Here is a 26,795-nt window from a genome sequence, read left to right on the forward strand (position 1 = left end):
TAAAATATCACTAGCTTTCCTCATTCGGACAGGTTCACAACTTTGATGTCTGTTATTGCTAAGCAAAGTCTGTATGATGTCAAATAGGGATGGATCACATAGACTGCGTGGCCTAATGGATAAGGTGTCTTACTTCGAATCAGAAGATTGAGGGGTTCTGGTCCCTTCGTGGTCGTTTAATTTCATTAGCTCAGCTAATTTGAACATGTTTGCAATTTCCCGAAATAAGGCATTGGTCTTGTTGCTTGGACATTGTTGTTCAACTTTTATAATCTAAGACTGCAAGGCCTGAGAAATATTGTGTCTGATTCGGCATCGCAAGATTGAGGGAAAAGGTCTCTTCTTACTTGTTAAATATCACTAGCTTTCCTCATTCAGACAGGTTCACAACTTTGATGTCTACTGTTGCATAGCAAAGTCTGTATGATGTCAAATAGGGTCGTTTCATTTCATTAGCTCAGCTAATTCGTACATGTTTGCAATTTCCCTAAATAAGGCATTGGTCTTGTTGCTTTGAAAAGCTTGGACATTGTTGTTCAACTTTAAAACCTCTTTGGGATGATGCGAATTTTCGCAGCTTTTTGTTAAAAATCGCGCAACATTTCAGCGTCCTGCTACTCATGCCAGGAATATAGTATATGCATATGATAAGTGTGTGTGTATAGAAAACACTCTGAAGTCTCTAAAACTGGTTAAATCGTGTCTGTGGCTATAACATAACGTGTGGTCGTTTATGAGTCAAAATGCGTCGAAAAACTGTTCCCAGAAACACAAAAAAAATATCCATCCGCCAGTCAATGTATTGTCTAAGGCTGAAAAAAATACATGAAAACCCCCTGTAAACGCCTACAGCTTCCACACAATGTCGCCAATGCTGTCATTTTCATTCGGCTTTATCCTTGGTTTGGGTAGCGTGACGCATTTCCTTTCTTTGGGCTCACCACAGGATGTTATGATTGTGAAAACATGGACGATGATTTCAAGACTTGCTGCTATCGAATACAGATCGCCCCGTGATCAATTTAATCGATTATTAACGTTTATTAATACCTAAAGTTGGTTTAGAAAAGTAATTTGAAGTGATTTGTAAAAGTATATAGGCAAGGGGCATTTTCCTGGATCAGACCGGTCTTCAGCAAATCACATTTTGGGTATACAATGACGGATTTAATCGGGAAAAAGACCCAATTGTGATGTTTATGTGACATATAGGAGTGCCAAGAAAGAAGCTCGTCAAAGGTAATGAATGTTTTATATTTTATTTCTGCGATTTGGGTAGCGCCGGCTACCGCAAAATCTGTTGTTTTGTTGACGGTCTGGTATTCTGGGAGGTGTTTGCTATCAGATATTTGCTTCTCATGCTTTCGCCGAAAAGCATTTTACAAATCTGACTTGGTGGCTAGATTCACAACGAGTGTAGCTTTAATTCACTACCTTGTATGTGTGTTTTAATGAAAGTTTGAGTTTTATCGAAAACTTTCGGTGGCGCTCTAAAATATGCGCTGATTTGATCCCGCAACAGGAACATCCTCCCTAACAAGTTTTAATAATCTAAGAATGCAAGGCCTGACAATTATTGTGTCTGAATCTGCATCGCAAGATTGAAGGACAGAGTATCTTTGTACTAGTTTTCCTCATTCGGATAGGTTCACAATTTTGATGTCTATTGTTGCAAAGCAAAGTCTTTATGATGTCAAATGTGAATGAACATGTGCGTTGTTAATAAGATATTTTGCTATGTTAGTTGTATAATGGGTTTTCTGTTTTGTAATGTGTTACTTTTGTGAAATGATGACACTAAACGTTGAATTGAGAATACAACACCGTATCACTCTCGTGATTATTTCTCCCCTGTTTTCAGGGGCGCAACATTTTTGGAGGCTCCGCTGAGATAGCTGCTCAGATGTCCAGTTTCCACACCCTGGTCGCTGAATTCCGAGCCAGCTAAATCTCCACATAAGAACTCAGTCAGGCTGCAGTGAGGAAAGTGTTGCTGTTCGAGGGAAGTTGGAAGTTAGTGGTTAAGTACGTGTCAACGGAGGCCATTGATCGACCATCAGAGACAGTAAGGACCATCTAATTCAGAGTCAACTCCTGCACAGTATAAGTTCCTCCTGTTCTGTCAACATGACAAGCGCCTTGGAAGAACTACAGGAAGAGGTAGTAGGAGAATTGCACACCCTGACTAAAGACAAATTACTAGAGATATGTTATTTCCTTGAAACATCAGGCGAACAGAGAAGAGATGTTAAAGACAAATCCCGCATATCATTAATGACTCGCATTATGATGTTCCTTGAAAGAGAGGAAGTCGCAGAGTTAGAAGATGGCGGCATGTCGGAATTGTTGCTACTTAGAGACGAAATGACAGAGATGTGGCATAGATAACAAAACAGGGCAAATTGACCATGATATTGAACCAGCCGGAACACATCACAGAATAGAGGAACTGAGAACTGTAACTCCACAACAAGGGGTGGGAACTGAGCAGATTACTGCAGCCAAAGCCAGTGATTCTCTGCGTCAGCCCCAACACCATGCCAATCTTCAGGGGAGCGTGCCGCTCTCACCCAATGCACAGCCCAGCTCATACTGGCGCAAAGAGTTTAAAATTTCTGGTCAGATAGGTGATCCGGGCCAGAAAAAATAACTGATTTTTTTCCAGCCTTGGGCATCATATTGAAAATGGACTTAACAGAGGCTATCCTGAGGTAGAAATAGTAGACGCAGTAGTCAGGGCTATTTCTCCAGGCTACGCAGCTACTTGGAAGGTAAACCCCAGCTAACTCTTCCCACACTTAGATGTATCCTGCGTTCCCACTTCCAAGAGAAGAGTGCAACAGAGCTTTACAAACAGCTATCTTCGGAAGCACAGCATAGCAAGGAGACCCCTCAAAGCTTCCTGATGCACGTTTTAGATTTGAGGCAAAAAGTACTGTTTGCATCCCAGGAGTCAGAATCAGGGCTTGTATGACCCTGCTCTAGTCCAGAGCATGTGTTTACACACAGTCCTTACGGGTCTCCAGAGTGACAGTATTAGGATAGACATGCAGCCTCTCCTGCTAGAGAGCGAAACATCAGATGAGGTTTTGCTAGAGAAGCTTAACATTGCTTGTGCTAATGAGATAGAAAGACGAAACAAAAAGCAGTTTAATGCCCCACAGCCTGCTACAACTGTAAGTGTAGTCCAGTTAGAAGATACGACATCTGCAAAGTGTCCTGTGAAGGAAGCCAAAGCTAAGATACCCGCAGGACTGTTAACAGAGTTAGCTGAATTTAAGACAGGTGTAGCTTCTCTAAAAGGTCTCAGTGCAGAGATTGCTCAGATTAAGGAGACATTACAGCAGCCTATGTTTCAGTCACCGCCTTGTGCCTATGCCCCACCCCCAGTTAGGAGGCCAGATAGGGACCTCCAGCCACCTGTTTCCCAGCAGCAGTATTACAGCAACTACAGTCGGTCCCAAGCATCTGACCCTGTGCAGCATCAATATGCATCTAACCGGTATACCAACCGCTCTGCTCAAGCTCCAAGGAGGTGTTTTGTCTGCCAGCAGGCCAGAACAGATGCACGCTGCACACACTGCTTCCGATGTGGGAGTGGAGAACATTTTCAAGCTGGATGTAAAATCCGGGGAGCCAGACCATCAAGGGAGGCCCCTTTAAACGGAAACGGGTTACCGCTGAGGGACGAGTGTTAACCGTAGCTACCAAAAAGTCCCAGAAATGTGCAAATTGTGCCAGAGAAGATTCGTTTGAGAACCTGAAACAATGTTCATCATGTAAAGAGACACTGTACTGTTCCAAAGTATGTCAAAACCAACATTGGACTAAACATAAGGAAAAATGCACGCACCTGAAAATTGACTCTAACAGTGAAAGGTTTTCCTGCACAGAGGAAAATGCCCACTCCTTACCATCCCTAGCTCAAGGTTGCCACCCCCGTAAGGTCACCTCGCTAGTCGGCAGACAGTGCCTTATTGAGTGTCACCTGAATCGCCACCATCTCCAAGCTCTATGGGACACAGGCTCTCAGGTATCGGTCATTGATGAACGATGGAAAGAGGAATCTCTCCCAAACGCAAGGCTGAGAGATGTTTCAGAAATCCTGGACTCATCTGATGATCTAAGGTTGACTGCAGCAAATGGGACTGAAATGCTGTACCTGGGATGGATTGAAACAACTTTTCGGCTAGCCTCTCAAACTGACCAAACAAAGGAACTGATCATCCCAGTGCTGGTAATGAAAGGCTGTCACCTATCTCATCCCATCATAGGTTTCAATGTTATCGAGCACATCCTGACAATGACCGAAAAGACTAAACGATACAGTACAGTAAAAACAGCTTTCCCAAGCCTCAAAAGAAACAAGGTGAGAGCTTTTATACAGGCTGTTAGCGCAGAACAGACAGATGAATACGCACTGAAAACCAAGAAAGAGAAGGTTGCTGTACCAAAACACACTAGCCTTTCAAAGATGACATGACAATGCTTTTCCAGCCAGATCTGAACCCGCAGTGGCCAGACGACCTTGAGTTCTTTGACACACTAGTCAGAGTCAGGAAATGTGTTTTTCCAGTTATCCTGCTTGATGTCTCTAACCCCACTGACCACGACATTGCCCTGCTGGGACGCACAATAATCGGTACAGTACAAACCATTATGACTGTGTTACCTGCCCAAGTCTTTGAAAAAACTGTCACCTCAGCCACAGTGAATCACACCAGCGTTCGAACCCCATGTACTGCTACTGAACAGTGGGATCCACCAGTAGCTTTATTTCTCTAAAGGACTCTGAACCAGTAAAGCGCACATACATGTCAGTGCCCAGGCCACTGTATCAGGAGATGAAGGGTTACATGTATGACCTCATAGTACAGGGCTGGGTTAGGAAGTGAAACTCTTCATATTCTTCACCTGTCGTGTGTGTTCGTAAGAAGGACGGGATCCTCCGGTTGTGTATAGATTACAGAGACCTGAACAGAAAGACACATCCTGACCGCCAGCCCATCCCTCGGGTCCATGACATCATGGACAGTTTGGGTGGTAATTCCTGGTTCTCCCTCTTAGATCAGGGGAAAGCGTATCACCAGGGGTTCATCTCTGAAGAAAGCAGACCACTGACAGCATTTGTGACACTGTGGGGACTCTATGAGTGGATACGTATGCCATTCGGCCTCATGAACGCTCCTGCAGCTTTTCAGCGGTGTATGGAGGAGTGTTTGGAAGGGCTCCGGGATAACATCTGCATTCCTTATCTGGACGACACGCTAGTTTTCAGTAAAACATTCAACAGCCATGTGAATGATGTGCGAAACGTTTTGTAGCGTCTCAGAGAGTATGGCATTAAACTCAAACCAAGTAAGTGTGATCTCTTTAAACCCCAGGTCCGTTATTTGGGCAGAATAGTGTCTGCAGAGGGCAGCCGAGTTGACCCAGCCGATTTTGAAGCAGTAAGAGCATTGAAAGAAATCAGACCAGAGACTGTGGGCCAGCTCAGAAAAAATGCTTGGTTTACTCACTTACTACAGACAGTACATCAAAGACTTTTCTAGGAGTGCCAGCTGCCTGTATGACCTCCTGAAAGCAGATTCACCCACGGAAAACCACCCACGGAAAACAAAAACACAGAAAGTAAGTCATGTGGTGCCCTCAAACAAGCCAATCCTGTGGACTGACCAGCATCAACAGGCACTTGAACAGCTGATTGAGTGTTTGCTTCACCCACCAGTTTTAGGTTTCCCTGATTTCACTCAGCCATTTGTTGTACACACTGATGCGTCACACCAAGGCTTAGGAGCAGTTCTTTATCAAAAGCAAGAGGGGAAGCTTAGGGTCATTGATTATGGCTCTCGAACCTTAACAGCAGCTGAGAAGAACTATCACTACCACTCGAGCAAGCTAGAATTTCTAGTTCTAAAATGGGCAATCACTGATAAGTTCCATGACTATTTGTACTATGCTCCGACCTTCACTGTATACAGCGATAACAACCCGCTCTGCTACATTCTGACTACTGCAAAACTGAACGCAACCACTTCCAGGTGGATTGCAGACTTGGCTGATTTCCACTTTACAATAAAGTACAGGCCAGGCAGAGAGAACGGTGATTCAAGGATGCCACTGGATGTAGAGTCACTGAGGAGAGAATGTTCTGAGGAGCTTCCACCAGACACCATCGCCGCCACGATACAAGCAGTTGAGGTACAGAAAGAGGCTGTTGTACCTTGGTCATTTTCAGCTGCATCTATATCAGTATCAGCTGAAGGTGAGACAACCACTGCAACAACCAGCTCGATCCCAAAAGATGGGATAAGAGAAGCACAAGAATCTGATCCGGTCATCCGTCCTGTGCTCAATTTCAAACTGTCGGGTTCCAAACCGCCAGTTAAAGAGCAAAAGAAATTCAGTCCAAAGACAAAATGCCTATTCAGAGAATGGGACAAATTGACAATAGACAGTGATGGCATTCTGTACAGAATCACTACAGTCCGCAAGCAGTTAGTTCTACCAGAGCAGTACAAAGGTAAAGTGATGGAAGAGTTACACAATAACATGGGACACCAAGGTACTGACCGCACTGTATCACTAGTACGTGACCGCTTCTTCTGGCCATATATGCAATCTGACATCGAGCACTATGTGACTAAAACTTGTAGCTGTGTCAAGCAGAAAAAGCCAGCCCATGCAACAAGAGCTCCTCTGACAAACATTGTGACAACACAGCCATTTGAACTGGTATGTATTGACTTCCTTCATCTCGACAGATGCAAAGGGGGATATGAGTACATCCTCGTGATTGTTGATCATTTTACACGTTTCACTCAAGCCTACGCCACCACATCAAAGTCAGGTAAAACTGCTGCAAATCTCATCTTCAATGACTTTGCCCTGAAGTTTGGGTTCCCGTCCCGCATCCACCATGACCAAGGGGGAGAATTTGAAAATCAGTTGTTCCATCAGTTAAAGAAACTCAGTGGCATGGCGGGGTCCAGGACAACACCCTATCACCCGATGGGAAATGGTCAAGTGGAACGCATGAACAGAACATTGTTGCAAATGTTAAAGACACAGTCAAATTGGAAGGAGTCTCTGAACAAACTGGTTTATACCTATAACTGCACCCGTTGCGAAGTGACTGGCTATTCACCATTTTATCTTCTGTTTGGGAGATCACCCAGGCTTCCAGTTGATATGCTCTTTGGATTGTGCACAGAGGCAGGTTCCAGTAACCAGCGAGAATATGTGGAGAACTGGAAATGAGGGATGGAAGAAGCATACGCCATTGCAAATGAAAATGCTCAGAAAGCCGCTGAAAGAAGTAAGAAGTACTATGACACTAAAGTTAGGAGTTCAGTGCTACAGCCTGGCGAGCGAGTTCTGATTAAAAACCTGACACCAAGAGGAGGACCAGGAAAACTCTGTAACTATTGGGAAGATACAATTCACACAGTGGTGAGACAAATGGGTTCAGACCTGCCGATTTATGAATTGAGACCAGAAAAGGGTAGGGGACGCTCCAGGGTCCTGCACAGAAATCTGCTCATGCCCTGTGACCACTTACCTTTTGAGACACAACCAGAAATGACCAAAGTGGACAAAAGTCAGAAAACGGGGAGACACCAGCCTGCATCACAGACTCTAGATTCTGATGAAGACAGTGGGGATGAATATGACCTTCATCATGAGCCGCTACAGGTTCCCACATCTCCTACAGTACCTGAGGAGAGGAATGCTGAACCAGCGAGAGAGTGGGAACACAGGCCCCCAACAGTGAAACACAGACAGTTGCAGTGCCAGTCCCTGATACGCTACCAGCACAGCCTCTTGTTGAAAAGCGGCTGGAGGAGACAACAACAGTTAAAGACCTGCCTGCTGAGGAGATTAACTTGCCTGCTGAAAATTTGCCTGATGATCATCCACCAAGTACCTTTCCTTCATATACTGATGCTGCTGAACCTGAGGAGCCAGCCTACCAGCTGCCACAAAGAGAGAGACACCCTCCAAGACGTATCACCAATGATCAGCTTGGTATCCCTTCCTGCTACAGTATAGAGCCACAGCCACAGTTGTTCCCTGTCTACTCTGCACCAGGACTGGTTCCATGGCTGCCATCACTACAGCAATGTTACTTTCAAGGTGTGTCTTGTTACTTTCAGCAACCTTACATGTATGGGCTTCAGCAAACATGAGGCTACAGAGTTGACATGTTTGACCATGGACTACTCTCTGATTTCACAGACTGTCAAAAGAGACAATTTGCAGACTATGCATATAGATCATTAAAATGTATGGACTGTTGATCAATAGTATGAGAAAATACTGCTTATGTTATATAGCTGGTCAACAGATATGGACTGTGAATATAACTTGTTAGTTATATTTGAACTGTGACCCTTGACCTAGGTCCAGTGCATACGGACCTTTGAAGAAGACAATGTTGGTAATGTTGGGACAACATTTATTTTGTCGGGGAGAGTGTGACAGGTTAAAGGAAATATTCATAGCCTGTTATACATTAAAAAGTATTAGTAAGTTCATTGTGTGTGAGGATCTTAAAACATCTAAGGTTAAAAAGATGCATTCAGTATTAGTTGATAGAGATTGATAACATTCATATAATTGTGTTAAAGTTCAAATCTGTCAAAGGGTACGAATTGTGAGAGTAATGTGTAAAACGTTAGATTGATTACTTGATTTTGTGGTGCCTAAAAGTGTTAATCTGTGATCTACGAAATGCTCTTAATCTATGAGCCGGAGATCGATTGCTCTGGTCTCCACCCATATTCCTGGGGAAAATCGAAGTCTTTTCTCATTACACTAAACGTTGAATTGAGAATACAACACCGTATCACTCTCGTGATTATTTCTAACATGTTTTCAGGTAGTTTATTGATGATAAAAATAGTAATTTAAATGTTATAACTCGCTAACATGTCAAGAGTGTTTAAGGTGTGTCTTAGTAACGTCTTGAGGAAGTTAGAGTTAAGTTTGAAGAGAGTAATATGAGCCCTGCTCGGTTGAGGTGAAGAATAGCATTGTACTGAGAGTAGCTGCCATTTTATGTCGATTGTGAATGAACATGTGCGTTGTTAATAAGATATTTTGCTGTGTTAGTTGTATAATGGGTTTTCTGTTGTTTTGTAATGTGTTACTTTTGTGAAATGATGACACTAAATGTTGAATTGAGAATAAAACACCGTATCACTCTCGTGATTATTTCTCCCTTGTTTTCAGGGGCGTAACATTTGCAATTTCACGAAATAAGGCATTGGTCTTGTTGCTTTGAAAAGTTTGGACATTGTTGTTCAACTTTAATAATCTAAGACTGAAATCCCTCAGAAATATTGTGTCTGATTCGGCATCGCAAGATTGAAGGAAAGAGTTACTTTGTACTTGTTAAAAATCACTAGCTTTCCTCATTCGGACAGGTTCACAATTTTGATGTCTATTGTTGCATATCAAAGTCTCTATGATGTCAAATTGGGATGTATCACACAGACTGCGTGGCCTAATGGATAAGCCGCCTGACTTCAAATCAGAAGATTGAGGGTTCGAGTCCCTTCGTGGTTGTTAATTTCATTAGCTCAGCTAATTTGAACATGTTTGCAATTTCCTGAAATAAGGCATTGTTCTTGTTGCTTTGAAAAGTTTGGACATTGTTGTTCAACTTTAATAATCTAAGACTGAAATGCCTGAGAAATATTGTGTCTGATTCGGCATCGCAAGATTGAGGGACATAGTCTTTTCGTACTTGGAAAATATCACTAGCTTTCCTCATTCGGATAGGTTCACAAATTTGATGTCTGTTGTTGCTATGCAACATCTGTTTCATGTCATAGTGGAGAATATGGAGTAGAAGGTGTTGCCTCGTGGATAAGGCGTCTTTTTTCGAATCAGAAAATTGAGGTTTTGAAGCATTTTCGTGGTCGTTTAATGTCATTAAATCAGCTAATTTGGACATGTTTGCAATTTCCCGAAATAAGGCCTTGGTCTTGTTGCTTTGAAAAGCTTGGACATTTTTGTTCAACTTTAATAATCTAATACTGCAAGGCCTGAGAATTATTGTGTCTGAATCTGCATCGCAAGATTGAAGGAAAGAGTTACTTTGTACTTGTTAAAAATCACTAGCTTTCCTCATTCTGACAGGTTAGTGAAATAAGGCATTGGTCTTGTTGCTTTGAACAGTTTGGACATTGTTGTTCAACTTTGTTGCATAGCAAAGTCTCTATTATGTCAAATAGGGATGTATCACACAGACTGCGTAGCCTAATGGATAAGGCGTCTGACTTCGAATCAGAAGATTGAGGTTTCGAGTCCCTTTGTGGTTGTTAATTTCATTAGCTCAGCTAATTTGAACATGTTTGCAATTTCCTGAAATAAGGTATTGGTCTTGTTGCTTTGAAAAGTTTGGACATTGTTGTTCAACTTTAATAATCTAAGACTGTAATAAATGAGAAATATTGTGTCTGATTCGGCATCGCAAGATTGAGGGACATAGTATTTTCGTACTTGTTAAAAATCCCTAGCTTTCCTCATTCGGACAGGTTCACAATTTTGATGTCTATTGTTGCATAGCAAAGTCTGTATGATGTCAAATAGGAATGTATTACACAGACTACGTGGCCTAATTGATAAGGCATCTGACTTCAAATCAGAAGATTGACGGTTCGAGTCCCTTCGTGGTTGTTTAATTTCATTAGCTTTCTAATATGGACATGTTTGCAATTTCCTGAAATAAGGCCTTGGTCTTGTTGTTTTGGAAAGCTTGGACATTGTTGTTCAAATTTAATAATCTAATACTGCAAGGCCTGAGAATTATTGTGTCTGAATCTGCATCGCAAGATTGAAGGAAAGAGTATCTTTGTACATGTTAAAAATCACTAGCTTTCCTCATTCGGACAGGTTCACAATTTTGATGTCTATTGTTGCATAGCAAAGTCTCTATGATGTCAAATAGGGCTGTATCACACAGACTGCGTGGCCTAATGGATAAGGTGTCTGACTTTAAATCAGAAGATTGAGGGTTCGAGTTGTTTTGTGGTCGTTTAATTTCATTAGCTCAGCTAATTTGAACATTTTTGCAATTTCCTGAAATAAGGCATTGGTCTTGTTGCTTTGAAAAGTTTGGACATTGTCTTTGCTATCTCTCATGGGTAAACTCCTAGAAACGTTTCTTATTGAGCAATTGTTTGCTTAACCAGGCTAATATACAATGGTTTGCAAAATTGTGAGAATTTTGCATAAAATTACACTTAAACATACTCTACCTCTTGTCTTTGCAGTTTGTCCTTTAGCCGCTTGAAATTTGAGACAAATATCCACACCAAAGGATTGTTTACCTGACTTTGTGCAAGTGTTTACTTTGCTTGTCAGTTGCTTTGAAAATGAACACTGCCGGAAATGCAAGTTGACAACCATACACCTACCAGCTCTCAAGTCTAATAATTGTATTTAACATTCTGGCTTATAAGGAACATTTACCTGTTTTTGCACTCCAATTGTATATTACATCACTTGTCTCCCTTACAGAGCCATATTCAGGATGACCAGTACTTTGTCACTTACACCATTGAGCCCATGCTTGAGTTGCTGTGGATCGAGGAGATCGCACACGAGGACACCAGCTATAAAGTCCTCTTCCCTATCACAACACCTCCGATGGCCAGGCCTCCACAAGTTCAACTGTGAGTCTGGTTTCGTTAAATAGTGCATAGGGTAATTTGGGATGCCTAGGTTGTTCATTAGGCACAAAACAGAAGAAAATGTACTGAAACGGGGAGGCAATACCTGGACTTACCCAATAACAAATGTCAATTTTCAACTTCCATTGTATCGCATTTCAAAATGTTTTCCTTTATTTGCCAATGAACAGACACGCCCTTAGACACAGTTCCTGAGCAGGCAGTGTTTGTGCTTGAGTTGGGGACCTTCAACCTTGATGTGGAGCTGCTGAACATCACCTTTCCCACCATGGTGCTAACTGTTGCAGAGTGCAACGCCAGGGGCTTCAATGTTCAAGAGCAGAGATCCCCGGACAACACCTTGAAGACCTTCAGGATGGAGGTGCCCTTCTCAGACCCGGTGGTCTTTAAGGAGGTGTGTTTCTGTTAAATGCAAAGCCACACGCAGTGATTTGTTCATGCCCTAATAAGTGGGCCACCAACAAAATATAAATAATGGCACAAATGTACTTTGTATCCCTCATTTACTCATGTGTTGTTTTAATAGTCCCCATATGTACTTAGTTGTCACTTGATGTTGAATAGAGTTCTGTTGCAACAATAATGCTGACCAATGCTTTTAACTTCACTACAGAGAAGGGCGGAACAAGGTGTCACAACCTTCACTCTTCAGCTGATCTACGGCCTGGTCATCTTTCCAGAGTACGCTCCTTTCTCTCACTCTGCCGTTGTGGACGCTGTACTGCTGGACATTGGTATGCCTCTGGACTACGCCAAACTACTGTTGAATGGTTTCCTCTCGTTAATGATTGCCCTGAAAGGAAATTGGCAGTGAAAGACCAACTAGCCATACTGTAGGGTTTTCCTATGCGGTCTTTCTACAGAGAATGTTAAGCTTTAGAGTATTTGGACCCAGTTTCCCTGTTCCTGATTTGCCAGGATCGTGTTTATTCAGTCCCACCGTAGCAAAACATTTTGCAATCTAAACTAGGGTTTCTTCTTGGACAAGTTCAAGTAGTACCTTCCTGTTTTTTGTGCTTAATTAATAACACAACCCTGTTTGTCCTTGTAGTGCCACCCTCAGTCACTGGCAACTGTGATCAGGAGAACTTCCACATCACTGTGGACTACAGGAACCAAGAGCCCTTTTTTGTGGTCTTGGTTGGCAAGCGGCTGCTTAACCATGAGTTTGCTCAACAGTATTTAACAGAGGGCGACACAGACTTCACCATCACGTTGCCCTTCTCTTCGCCGGACGCAGTGTTTGAGGTACGACGCTCTCCCAAAACATGTTGACCTAAATTGCTGCAGCTAGCCTCGCTTTCCTTACCCTGTATACATGCATACAATATTGGACTAATGAACTCTCCCATTGGTTCCCAGTCAGTTCACTCGTCCTCTGTCGGGAGCAGACTGGGTGTGGCTCTGAATCCTCACAACATCACCATCAAATACTTTTCCCTGGCTTGCAGCTTCCTCAAAACACTGACTGGTTGGTTCTCAAACAATTACTTCCGATAAATAGTCATTTAACATGGTTACCAAACCTGGGTTCCTTGCAAATACTGTGTCTCATAGTAGTGCCAGATGTTCATGGTTTGCACTTTTGGTGACATTCCATTGGTTCAAGCTCAATAAGTGGAACAAATACAGAACCCAGGTCTGACTACCTGTCTTTTGCTCCCCCACCTCCAAGAGTGTTTCTCTAACGGAACGTTGACTGCGCTGGCGGTGAAGGTGGATTCTGTTCCCGGTCTGAACCCCGGTCAGCTGACCCTGAGCGACCCCGCCTGTGGTCCCACCTACAGTGACGATCGCTTCGCCTACTTCCACTTCACTGTGAACTCCTGTGGCACCACCAGGAAGGTAAAATGACTATTACCCTGAGGTGATGGGTACTGTGTATTTACGGACTGTTTGCTTCTGCAGGCTGTAATAAACTATGTAGTAGAGGGGAATTGCTTATCAACAATGTCATGCTGTATGAGAACGAAATCTCCTTGCCAGATGAACTTGAGGTGAAGCTGAATGCCACGACGTCTTCAGAGGACGTCGGGAAGTGCATTACGCATCACAATTGTAGCTATTAGCTTTCATAGGTATTTTTTTCTTCACCAATTGCTCAATACTTTGTACACAGGGAAAATGTGCCTCTACTACCAGTGTCCACTCCACTGCTTGAAGTTTCCCCTATTGAATTTGCTTACATCCCTCTTTTTAGGATAAAGGTTTCCTGCTACTATGTGGCCAACATCACTCGCATATTGGCCTTCCTGACCAGGCCGCGTGACAACGAGCCTTTTGCCGAGACTGGGACGGGTCGACTAATGGTCAGAATGAGACTAGCTCAGGGTAAGCGTGCACAAATTAAAATGTTCAACTTGACCCCTAGCCTCAAAGGATCTTTGAAGGTCTCCTTTACAAAAATGTAAGCCTTGTGATATATTACTCTTGTGTTCTGAGATCTACAGGTGTGGCTATGTAGTAACGGTGAGGAGCTGATTTGGGAATTTGTCAGAAGCCTCTTGTGGGGGGTGGGTAGTGTTGGCTATAAATGGCTTGTGTTCATTGGCACAATAGGATATGATAAACAAGCTTTTCTTAATGGACAAGTTCAGATGGTGCCCACTGAACACGACCCCCGGTTGTCTTGTTCTGTGTTCCAGACGCCTCGTATAACACGTTCCACCAGGAGGAGGACTATCCAGTGGCGAGGTACCTGAGACAGCCTCTGCACTTTGAGGTGGAGCTGACCACGTCATCTGATCCCAAGGTGGCGCTGGTGCTTGACCACTGCTGGGCCACCCTCAACGAGGACCGCGACTCCCGACCCCGGTGGAATCATCATTAATGGGTAACTTGTTGTTTTAGGGCCTAAACAAGTTTATTCCACAGGTGTGGTTCCTGAGTAATTAGTAACCTTTCATGCTTGGCAGGCCGTTTACTTTGGCTACCGTGGCTATGCCCCCATCCATAGGTCGAGTGGTCACAATGCTTAAACGATGTGAGCCATGTGCGGTCTGCCACCAGATCTCCACCCAATTTAACACTTATGGGAGATTCTGGCGCGTATGATCACATGCTTGTTATCACTGAGTGGTCCCTGCAGCGTATCATTGGAACGTATGCTGCATCAAACGACTCTAAACCGCGTTCTCTGAAAAGAATCTAAGCAATGTTTTGTACTGATGAGAAATGAAGGTCTTCACAACTCTATTCCAGCTTTGCTTGTAAAATATATCAATGTTATCATCTAGTCTAAATAACATGTTGACTTGTTTTACAGTATGATCAGGTACAAGGGAGCCATGTAAATCTAGTATAGAAAGTATGGCAGCCATATTTGTCAAGCAAGAACTCCTAGAATGCTGTTCACCGAGCCTGAGATCTTAACTTAGTTTGGCCACTTCAGCATGTGACTAATCTTTGTACATGTTACGGCGTACACATGACAAGTAGTTTACAGTTAACTAATCAAAAATCCAATTGTCACTTCCCCAAATACAACCGTAGCACGAAAGCTAAAGTTGCAAGATATAGCACAATCCATTATTGGGGGCTAAGTCCTTGGGGGAAGGTATTGTGAAGAGGATGATGCAGTAAATATTACTAAGATCTGGGAATTGATCAACAAATGGCGGGGCAGACAGTTTTTCTAAGCTATATACCCCTGGAAAGGGGGGGGGGGGGGGTCCGATCTGGCAACCCTGAGGTACCATAGTTTACACTGATGCTGTGTTCCAATCAACTAACAACTTAGTGCATTCAAGACAATGGGGGTACTCCAGTTGAGATCCCCATAAGTCTGACATACGCGTACGTGATAACACCATACAATGCAGTCAGGTTAGCTCATATTCAGTACCACTTTCAAAAGTGTATTACACACGTGTCCATTACAATCTAGGCAAGAATCAGAAAGCATGAATAAAACGCTAAGTACATTATACTTACGGTACGATACAGTAGAAACAACATTTTACACAGAAAATAAGGCACTTTGATAGGAATGCACGCATGTCCAGTTATTTGTAAGGAAGGCAATAAATGTGCAAGGACTGTATACTTGATCTGGGGAAGTGCTTGGGCTTTCTTTTGAAGGAAAGTTTGTCCGGCTCATTAAATTCTCAAATCTAAATGGTCTGCAACCGTGAAATGGGCTACTTTTGTGAATGAATGAGGCAAAGTTAGAAGTTGAAACGGCTTCTAGAAAATTAGCAGGTAGTGTGCCTTGGTCTGAGGTCAGCGTGGGTTAAATGTCCTCATGTTGGAACGGTGAGTACATTCTCACATCACGTGCATAAAATCAACTCCCACTGGGGCGACCGAAGATATTTGGAACTCGTGTGTGAAAAGGTTAATTTTGGCATTACCTACACCATTTCACTCAGTTATCCATTTGATTTGCTAGAGTTCAGTGTTGTGCCAAGCTGATGGTCAGTCGAATGGAAATCAAGAGCGGCTGGCAAGCTTGGCTTGCCTTTCCGATTGGTTACATACAACTGCTCTTAACACTGACTGAATAGTTGCTGGTTTTGGGTTGAATTCAGGCACAAGTGACCTCTTGTGTTTTAAAACAGTTATTGCACTAAACCTAAAGGATGGTTCAGATGCCTGTGCAGCATGGATGTTTGAAACTGAATAGGATCAGTTGACAGGATCCCCGGAAGTTGATGCCGCTTTCAATGGAATTTCCTGTCCTAGAGGAATGCGCTAATTGGGAGTTGCTTAACATGAACAAATACCACGGTAAGTGTAGCAGCATCTTGCTACCCTTATTTAGCTAGCTAATGTTCATATTTAAAAAAAATTCACTACATTTTTGATTTGGGTGAGCACTTTGCCACAGATGGACACGCTGGCCTAATTTTTATCTCAATTTAAATTGTTACTATTGAAAGATGACTTTTTCCTATATTGTAATGGGCTACAATGACTTTGACCATGATTATGCATGCTGCAAATGACTTTATTTTGCGGGTGCCTTTTCAGTATCTTGATGCATGTTACACCAAGCAGTGTTGTGAAGCAACTTTATTGGTCAACCATTCGTTTGGGGGATCGGGCTTGCAAAATGCTATCAAATCACGCAATTTTACAATTTTTATGAAATGGTATAAAAAAACTAAATTTTGCCATGTGGACACGGAGTAACTTTGTAGCTGTTCATTAAATCAGCAATGTCATAGCAGTTTAAAAAAAGAACAGGCTGAAATGTTTTGTATATCATAGGAAAAGACACAACATTCACATGGCTGTGCACAAAATGGGCAGTTCAGATTTGTCACTTCAGCTGCAACTATCGTTGTGCAAAATCCTGATCATCGTCTGTCAGCTCAAGTGGATTTGTACTGGTGTGGGTGTTAGTCTCGTAATGTCTTCAGATTTCACAAATTCCTTTTTGCTAATATCTGGCAGTTAAACAGTAAAGGATAAACCTCCCAAAGATGCAAATTAAAAAAGTAGGCCTAAACTGTCAATGCTTAGGTTACTTTGTATAGTAGAGCTGCGCCCTTCACAGAAGTCCTCCGTGTGAATCCGATGCCGTGGGTGTAGAATTTATTTTGTGTGACCAATTTTTCCAACAGCGGAATAATTGCTCTGGCGCATTGCATGAAATACTTGTTTAAAATGAAGTAAACCACGGTCAATTGATTAATATTCAGGTCGCCTGTAGTCTGACCATTCTGGATCATTTAGAGGGACATCTCACCTCATGTCAATGGAATTGAATATACATGTTTGACATCCGTCATTTAACAAGCCATTGCAGTAAACCGAAATAAATATTGTTGCCGGAAAGCCCAATTTCTGTTCTTTAAAATAAAAACGTAGGATTTGGGGTGCCGAGGAAGCGGTTTTTAAAGTTACCGTCTCCCGACTTAAACTCTAGACGGTAGAAATCTATTAAATTGATAGGCAACTTATTAACTTTACATCGTATCCTCCTTGCAGCTGCAAAAACCCCAGCCTTATGATTCAGTACTATACAAGTTGGTTTAATTGACTTACTAGCTAACTAAATAACACAGGCTAAACACACAGGTGACACAATGACAGCTTGTTACAACGGACTCTTCACACCCCCCCCCACTGTTCCGTAAGGGACACTTATCATTGATACATTTTTGAACACACGAACCGGCACTAGCTTGGAGTAAAAGCATGAATGTATTTGTTGGCTGCCGCCGTGGAAAGGTAGGTGGTTGGTCTTCTCTCTGATTGGCTACATGAGGTCACAATGTCGTTGGTTGTCCGTGGCTCCAATGACTAGTCTTGAACAGAACTACAGGATGGATTTTTCCTTTCACACGTTCTGGAAGATGGGCTAATCAACCCTGTCGCTGATTCCTCAGTGGGTGATGAGTAGGCTGGTTTGGATATAGTAGCAGAATGGTCCCACTTAAGTTCATTTTTCTAGGTACTTGTGAGTTTAGGAAAGTTCCAAACGTGTAGCTTGCGCCTCACGGTTTTCTTGTCTAATGTTAATTTCTGTTACCATTCCTTTTATGCACTCAAAGATTAGCTATAGAAAATTAATGTCGGTTTTTATTTTGTTTTTTTACTAGAAATGTGCTTACTCTACAGGTAGGAAGTCTTGAGCCTTTACATTGTATATGAAATGTGTTTTTTCAAGACAAAGGTGATTTTTGTTGGGTAAAGCCTGTTTGCACAAACATTCCTTTAGTTCATACTGGATGGGGAGAAAGAACCCACTTCTGCTGTAAATTGATCTGATCCTCACAGGACAGTCATGACACCACCACAAGACTTTGTACACAAGGCGGTTGGGGTTTGCAGTGTTTTCTTGTTCCTAACTTAGTCCCTCTCTCTACACTGGCAGCTGTGAGAACCCAAATCATCAAATCTTTGATTCCTAGGTCTTTGTCCATTGTGATGTGGTCATCTGATGCCAGTAGGCTGTCTGGCGGCCCCTGTAGTGGACAATGTGTGAATCAGGACGACCTGAAAAGAGGTAGGTCTTGTTTTATGCTTTTCAGACCCTGGCAGACCATAACTGAACTAATAGGTTCGCTCTCTCTCTCAACAGGTCAACGACATGTCAAAGACCTCTTTGAGAAGGGTCATTTATGTTTCTTCTGGATACATTCTTTGGGTGTAATGTCTTGTTGTAACATGTCAAATAAAGTGTTCTATATAAAACGATCCTAACCGTTGGAGCTACCTTAATTGTATCTGATTTGCGTTTAACACCATGTCGTAGGCTTGTCATCTGACATGTCTCAATCAACCCGTTTGTAAGCATGGAACTCTGAACCATCCACCGGAGGGAGATAAGTGTTGCACACCAATTTCCCGTCTAGGATAAACAATGGGTGACGAAACAAAAGATTTCCATTGTCCAGTAGGATGAACTGACTCAATGTTATAGCAGATGGTGGTTTGCCAAAGTGAAACCAGCAGGGCTGTGGTTGGATGCAGTGTTGATAATTTTCAACTGAAATTACAACTTTCCTTGATACCTCTCACTAGCTTGGTTTCCATCCAAATATGGACATTTCTTCTTTAATGATATGCATGTCAATCTCCCATGGCTCAAATGGGAAGAGCATGACTTCATCGCTACTTGTTTGTGTAAGAAGTGTTGACAAGCTGAATGTACCGAGCTGTCTGTTTTTTAAACTACTAGTGCACAGCTCGGACACCCATGCATTCCCCACAAGACATCTCTTCACAATCTCCAAGTCCGAACTGCGAAGGTAGAGCCATGAATACGTTGCGATCTATTCCGCATCAGGATAAGATTTCAACACACACCGTACGGCACAGCGGGGACTGAAGACGCACTCCTTTAAAAGTTGCGAGCTTGCACCGTGGGATGGCTTCATTGCTCCAGACCACCACAAGGGGGAGTTTGCGCAATCATTATGCATTTGGGTCCCAAGGCTTTGATGAACAAAGACCAATTTTGACACGAGCCACCCTTGCCTTGTGGCGCTCAATGAAGATTGCTGACACAACAGATGGAAGTTGTCTTAACAAGTCAAGCAAATGTACAATTTGAGAGGAATGTGGAGACGCAGCTTTTTTTGGTCAAAGTTCAATTACGAACCTCTCTATTTAGCAAGTTACCAGACTAGCTAGTGTTAAGAGAATGAATTTAATTCCTGAGAACCAACAAACCAGGATGTTGTCTTGTGAAACAGTGGATGTAAAGAATCTAGCTGGCTAAAGAATTGACTGCACAATTGTAAGCTTGCCTTGCAATGCAGCTGAAGTAACATGGCTAGCTATTTACTTGCTTGAGTCGGATTAAAAATAACTGTTGCCGCTCTGGTTATGGACACTAAAACGTAGTTCTGAACTAATATTCATACCAATCAAGGAACCTCAAGTCTGAATGGCATTAAAGAAGCCTAGAGTAGAATATACCTTCATTGTGCCAAGGATGCAAGACCTATATACACATGTATTTTAGTTATTACCACGTATGAGATTCCCATATTGTAGCCTGTACATTGAATATATTCACCGACCATGTACTCTTCCTTGGCAAATAAAGGTGTGGTTCTGGTATGACACTTTTTCAGTCATCTCAAACGATGCGGTGTCTGTATGTATTACAATTATACATCAATGATTACACATTTTAACTATACCATAGACTAAACATGATTGATTTGTAATTCATATATACAGGAAAAAAAAACTATGCATATCTAACTCCATTAATCTGAGGACACAGGATAGTATTTCAACCAGTGGAGAATGTGAAACACTTTATTGAAAAGTGCATCTTTAATTGTAACATTAGTTCAATCTTGGGCAGGCAGGTGGATAGTGTTGCAAGATCGAAACCCTGAGCCAAGAAGGTAAATATCCGTCCTTCTGCCCCTGACCAAGGCAGTTCCTAGGCTGTCATTCGTTATGAAATGCCTAGTGAAAGGGTAACTACACCCCAAAATGGACTACAGACATTGACAGTCTCCTAGCCTAAAAACAAATCCTGAATGCACTGCCAAGATTGAGGGAAACGCACTGTCCATTATACGATTTGATCAGGGCAGGGAAGCATTAACAAACTGCATTTAGTCCAATAAAAATACATTTAGGGTGAAAAATTAAAGGGAGTTGCTCTACGCATGACAAGAGAACCCGCTGCTGGAGCAAAACACTTACAGCACCTGGTATTCCCAGGCGGTATCCCATCCACGTACTAATCAGGCCCGACCCTGCTTAGCTTCGGAGATCTGACGAGATCAGGAGTACTTTGTAAACTTTCTTATTTAAAATCTTTTATGAAAAACTTACAACGTTCAGTCAATAAATAAGGATTAGCAATTCACCCTTTTACAAATCAGAAAAACAATCCTCCACTAATAGCAATTAATTAAATACAAGTTTTCCATTTGACAGAATTTCAATGAAAGTAATCCCCCACAGTTGTAAAAAATTTCCTCCACCGTATCTATATATATATATATTATTATCTCTTTCTGTAAGATATTCAAAAAAAAAAAAATTTCACTCAATTTTCACAATGACCTAAATTCCTTCTTAGTCATGCTAGATATGCAATAAGATTAAGTACAAAATTCACCAAATTAAAATGTAAAACTTTACTTTTCCCATCTAAACCAAAAACCACTCCAGTAAAAATCTCTTCTCCCCAATGTTTTACTGAAAGCCTTTTTAAAAACTTGTTAAAATCTTGTAACCTACTACATTCAACACATCAGTCTCTTAACATCCCTATTATTTTTGTGATGCAAAACACCTTGTAAAAATCCTGTGTTTATATTTAACAAGCTCAGACAGGCAGATCTTGGGTCACTGGTCGGAATGCCAACTATCAGGGGCAGGACAAGGTGGCTGAATGGTTTAGGCGATGGACTGCAAATCTATTTTGACATGCACTTGTCAGTTCAACGTCCCACATCCTTTACTCCCACAAACAAGGATAATTATTCAAATGAATTCTTCATGCTCTGCTTTGGCAGGGAATCAAACCCAGGTCAACTGTTTGGAAGGCAGCTATGCTCACCACTATACCACCAATGCTATATGCTGCCTAATAGCAACATGGAGACATCAACTCATATCTTGACCGTCATTTTTGTGGAAACTGATAATTCTTTTCGTTGGTATAGGTGTATGATTATGGTTTAAGTTGTGAGAGGTTAAATAATCTATCATTTTAATTAGTTCCGGTTACCTTCAGATTAGTCCCGTGACACTTGTGGGGAACGTAGGGCAACACGGAGAACATTGTGACAAGTGGGGTCACATTAATTTGTAGCCCAAAGATTTGGGATTTTACAAACAGAAGTTGGCACATAGACGGTTCTGACTTCAGACGAGTCCCCTGACACTTGTGGAGGATGTAGAGAAATGGAGAATACCACCGTGTTCGTGAGGGTCTCCCCTTTCCAGAGGAGAGTGGTCATACGAATTTGTAGGTCAAACTGTACGGAAGCTAGAGATGTTTTTGTGAGAAGACCGATCATAGGTATGTCTCATGGTTTGACAAACACCGCTCTAGGTCCATCTTCCACTGCAGATACGGAGGTGTAACTTAAGCAGTTATGGAGGATTGAGAGGGATACGATGCGTCTCAATCTCTCTATTCGAAAACTGATCTATTTGAATGGGTATTTTTAACATTGATTCATGTACCTTTGTCATTTGACTCAAAATAAATGAGTTCCATTCTTTTTGAAGTCTTAGTTTTTCAATTTCTCTTTAAAGAAGTGAATTGATCTCATTTTGCTCTTTTGTTAATTTGTCAACACTCGTCACCAGTTTGCTGTCGCGACTGAAGAAGACAGAATGTGAAAGACACAGCAGATGAACTACAGAAGATTTGAACTGAAGCCTGGTCAACTGTTTGGAAGACTGTACGCTCCGAAGTATAGCACAAAATACTCACATAATGTTCAATCGTTCCAAGCACCGTGGACACGTCAATCGATATCTTCACTTTCATTGCTGCAGAAAGCAACAAAAACTTTTGGTATAAGGCTCGTTGGTCTAGGGGTATGATTCTCGCTTAGGGTGCGAGAGGTCCTGGGTTCAAATCCCGGATGAGCCCTTATGCAGATCCTTTAACAAGCTCAAATAGGCAGAAGCAAATACTCCATATACTCCTAAATGACAAAACAGATGTTGCATAGCAACAGACATCAAATTTGTGAACCTATCCGAATGAGGAAAGCTAGTGATATTTTACAAGTACGAAAATACTATGTCCCTCAATCTTGCGATGGCGAATCAGATACAATATTTCTCAGGCATTTCTGTCTTAGATTATTAAAGTTGAACAGGTTACTGCAAAGCACTGACAACTGCTGTAGTAAAAAGGGCTCTACAAATTAGATTTTGAAATTAAACAGGAACATTTCTCATCCAATGCTGACCTTTAAATAGCCGCCAACCGCCCCCAACGGAATTTCAACAATAATATGAGCCTCTGACTTAAACCGAGTAGTTTCTGGCAGCCATTTCCTCAGTGTTCAGCCTCTTAGCGTCAATTCCCATGTACACCTCCAACATGGTGAAGGCATCAGAGGAGAAAAGTGAGTCTGTGCTTGGGCATGTACCAGGTGATCACTTCTGGAGTAAAGGCAACTGCCCCTGCAGTGAAACAAGCCAAGTGCACATCAACAGAACATTTTGCAACTGAAAACTGTGCCATTATTTGGAAAAAGTTACCCCAAGACATTTTCCCAACTGAACACTACATGAATGTCTTGTCTGGAGCCAATTAAGAACTGGGCTTATAGGATCTCAAATTATTTCACACTCAACCTGGTGTTGGACAAACAGCCGTGGCATCTACTCCAGTAACCAGCCACTTCTGCTCAAAGAAGGTTGAGGTTGAGAGCACCCGCATCGGAACCCCAGCTACCTGTTCAGTAGGACACACCGTATTAACAATATGTTGCAGAGTTCAGGTAGGGCCACCGTTTCCAAATGTTTGCTCTACTGAACATGACCCAGTTCATGGAGGTCAGCTTACATTCTGGAGGTAGGTCTCCTCTGCATTATGAGGGCTTCTTAACACCAGCCGTGTGGGAGTGTTGGCTATTGCATAGCCCTTTCTTTGGACCTCATCCACATTCATGACATTCTTGCTAGGACTAAAGACAACTGCTGTCATTTTGTATCCTGAAGCAACAACCTGTCTCAGGAAATGGAAACATGAATTAGACAAAATTGTCAAACGCACATTGTTTAGCGCCATCCTGTCATTTTGTAGTGAAATTACAGAAACATGGCTTCCTCAGCTCCTCTCCGGAAGTTGCCGCTCCTTGCTTTTGAGCCCCCAGTGGGTTGTTCGGGGATGGTTTGGATGTCTGGAAGAGTCCTTCTGACAGACACCTAGAGAAGAAAGGCCATTATTCCCTATGCATTTTCTCCCTCCCATACAATAGGAAATCAAGGGCCAGTTCTCAATCTGTCCACTCACCTCCTTAAATGCATTGAGAATAGGCCAAAATTCCTCACCTCTAAAGTTCTCCTATGTGCATTTTGAAGAGGCGAGTGGAATTGAGATAGAGTCAAGACCTCTACGTTGTGTCGCAGAAGAAATGAAACACTGGACAGTTGTAGCTCTAGACAGATCATTTATACAGGCAGTACGACAAGCGGGACTGTAAACATGTCCATTGGGGCATGCTCTGCTCACTTGCCTCCATGTAGTTGCGGTCGCACAGAATCTCTCAGGAGGTCCAGGGGGTGTAGCTACAGGTTTTGCCCACTCTATACACAGGGTCTTCAGTCATGTGGTTTCCTGGCAGCCTGAACTGCATGACCAAGCTGAACATCTTATCATCCTAAAATGAAGGGGGAAGGGAAAAAAGCCTTCATTATATAGCAAAAAAACTAAATTCAGGTGACATTCATGCAAGTTATAGACTGTGGCAAAATTGGCTATATGAATGCAGCTGCCACTGTATTGAAGCCACACTACAGGAGTAGAGCTCAATAGTTCACATCACTGCAGTCTGTATCAGAAAGTTGGTTGGCCCTCTGAAAGCTCTCCATAAACTTCTGCTGTACCTTACGTCATCGTTAACTTAGAGGTAAGAGATACCAGACCAAGGGGTGGCTAACAATGGAGATCCTTTTGATATCCACAGAGTTCAGAAAAACTGCTTCAATGTTCCTGGAACCGGACTTCTAATAACCTCCATGTGCTAAATTAAAGTATTAGCACCTCTACGGCAACGCAGGCTTATTGAGGACCTTTTTACTGAAGAATGGGTTTTCAATTATTTCATTTTTCCATCTAGTGATGCAAATATTGACTTGTATCTTTGTGTATATGGGGCTCATCTGTAAAAGAGCCTGGTCTCAGCATGACTCCATGTCAAAGGTAAATAAAATGACATTGCTACAGTATGAGTTGCAAATGCAGTGACACTGAAAGGCAAACTGTCCATTTGAAGTACAAGCAAACACTACAGTTCTTAGGGTTACCATGTTTTGGGAAAAAGCAGTTTTGGAGAAGCAAAAAACATGGCATTCCCCATGGGGTCAAATTTAAAACTGAATCCACACTGAGTAGCAAGGCCAGGCATCAGGTTTATGATTTGTGTCTCATCTGGAAGGGACGGAGAAGGTGTGAACACAATAGTTGACAAGCAATATCAAGCCATGAATTATGAAATGAGAGAAAGAGAATCATAAGAGGCAAACTCACTGAAGACAGCGTCAACCTCTTCAAAAAGAGGAGCGACACTCAAACGAATAACGTTACCAAGGCATTCAGCGTTGAGGTCATCTGGAATAGGAAAGGTTAGTTTTAAAAAATCTTGTCAAACGCTTAGTGCTTAAATTTGCAAGGTGCATACTTATAGAAGGTGTCTGTTGTGCTCGTATGCCCACAGCTGCCATCAATAGGCAAAACAACCTGTAAGGCATTTGACAAATTATTATGATTGATTAAAAGGAGGGAGAACAACTCAAATGTTTGCATCGCATAAGACTCTCCTAGGCCTGCTACCACTTACCCTGAGCTAAGGAAAATAATCATTGTAGAACAGATTTGTTCTGATAAAATACACAGCTACAGAACCTGATATTTGACCCAAAGTGTGCAGCCTACAGCCCAGGGGTATGCAACTTTTACCCTATGACAAAGGCTTCCCACACTCAGTCACCTGAACCCCAAAGGGCTGCACATTTTCTTTTTATTCCCCTAGCCCTACAAAGCTGATTCAAATAATCATCCAGCTTTGTTAATCTGAATCAGCTGTGTAGTGTTAGGACAAAAACCTAAATGTAAGGCTACTGTTCAATTTTAGAAGGGTGCTCCGCCCTCACTGCTCGGCTCAGGTTAATAGAACTCCCTCATTAGCAGCACAACAGCCTTTCACAGGTGAAAAGCATAATTACCCAACCGTCTACAATTGTAGCCCAGACAGAGAGAAAGATATTGGTCTCTAATGGCCAAAATGCTGCATTTGCATGCACTTTCACAATTTGAATGTAGTCAACTGGGTGGGACTACCAACTTCATTGGCTGAGCCCTACTGGTGACCCTGTTGAAGTCATGTCCAATCGGGTCATCAGAAGGGCTCAGACAATTGTGAAGAAGAAATGTTACTACTTTAATATGAAGATAGCCTCAATGGCGCTGCCCATGCTGTCACAGACACTATATTGGCACAGATACATAGATGAGTCTTTTATCTTCTTATGGCTTCTTGTGGCTTCTTATTATCTTCTTGTCCAGAGGTGCCCAGAGTAAACTGCCTGCTACTCAGTCCCAGAAGCTAAGATATGCATATTTATTTATTTTATTTTTTATTTTACCTTTATTTAACCAGGTAGGCAAGTTGAGAACAAGTTCTCATTTACAATTGCGACCTGGCCAAGATAAAGCAAAGCAGTTCGACAGATACAACGACACAGAGTTACACATGGAGTAAAACAAACATACAGTCAATAATACAGTATAAACAAGTCTATATACAATGTGAGGAAATGAGGTGAGAAGGGAGGTAAAGGCAAAAAAGGCCATGGTGGTAAAATAAATACAATATAGCAAGTAAAACACTGGAATGGTAGTTTTGCAATGGAAGAATGTGCAAAGTAGAAATAAAAATAATGGGGTGCAAAGGAACAAAATAAATAAATAAATACAAA

The 26,795-nt window shown here is 42.1% G+C and overlaps 1 long non-coding RNA gene, 1 other non-coding gene and 1 pseudogene across 3 annotated transcripts; 2 read left to right on the top strand and 1 right to left on the bottom strand.

Annotated features, from left to right (window-relative positions):
* The first annotated feature begins 6,552 nt into the window (after nucleotides 1-6,552).
* Nucleotides 6,553-14,539, top strand: LOC116356974 (zona pellucida sperm-binding protein 4-like; annotated as a pseudogene).
* Nucleotides 14,540-22,662: 8,123 nt separating this feature from the next.
* Nucleotides 22,663-22,734, top strand: trnap-agg (transfer RNA proline (anticodon AGG)). The gene has a single exon. It is a non-coding gene; the product is annotated as a tRNA-Pro (tRNA).
* Nucleotides 22,735-24,204: 1,470 nt separating this feature from the next.
* Nucleotides 24,205-25,964, bottom strand: LOC116356979 (uncharacterized). Of its 2 annotated transcripts, XR_004205257.1 has the most exons (5): nucleotides 25,658-25,964; nucleotides 25,499-25,557; nucleotides 25,348-25,428; nucleotides 25,125-25,248; nucleotides 24,205-24,478 (listed from the first exon to the last, which is right to left on the bottom strand). It is a non-coding gene; the product is annotated as an uncharacterized LOC116356979 (long non-coding RNA). The 2 variants fall into 2 exon arrangements; XR_004205258.1 differs by lacking the exon at nucleotides 25,125-25,248.
* Between the last annotated feature and the right edge of the window lie 831 nt (nucleotides 25,965-26,795).

Source organism: Oncorhynchus kisutch, linkage group LG24 (genome assembly GCF_002021735.2).
Source record: "Oncorhynchus kisutch isolate 150728-3 linkage group LG24, Okis_V2, whole genome shotgun sequence".
Taxonomy (NCBI): Eukaryota; Metazoa; Chordata; class Actinopteri; order Salmoniformes; family Salmonidae; genus Oncorhynchus; species Oncorhynchus kisutch.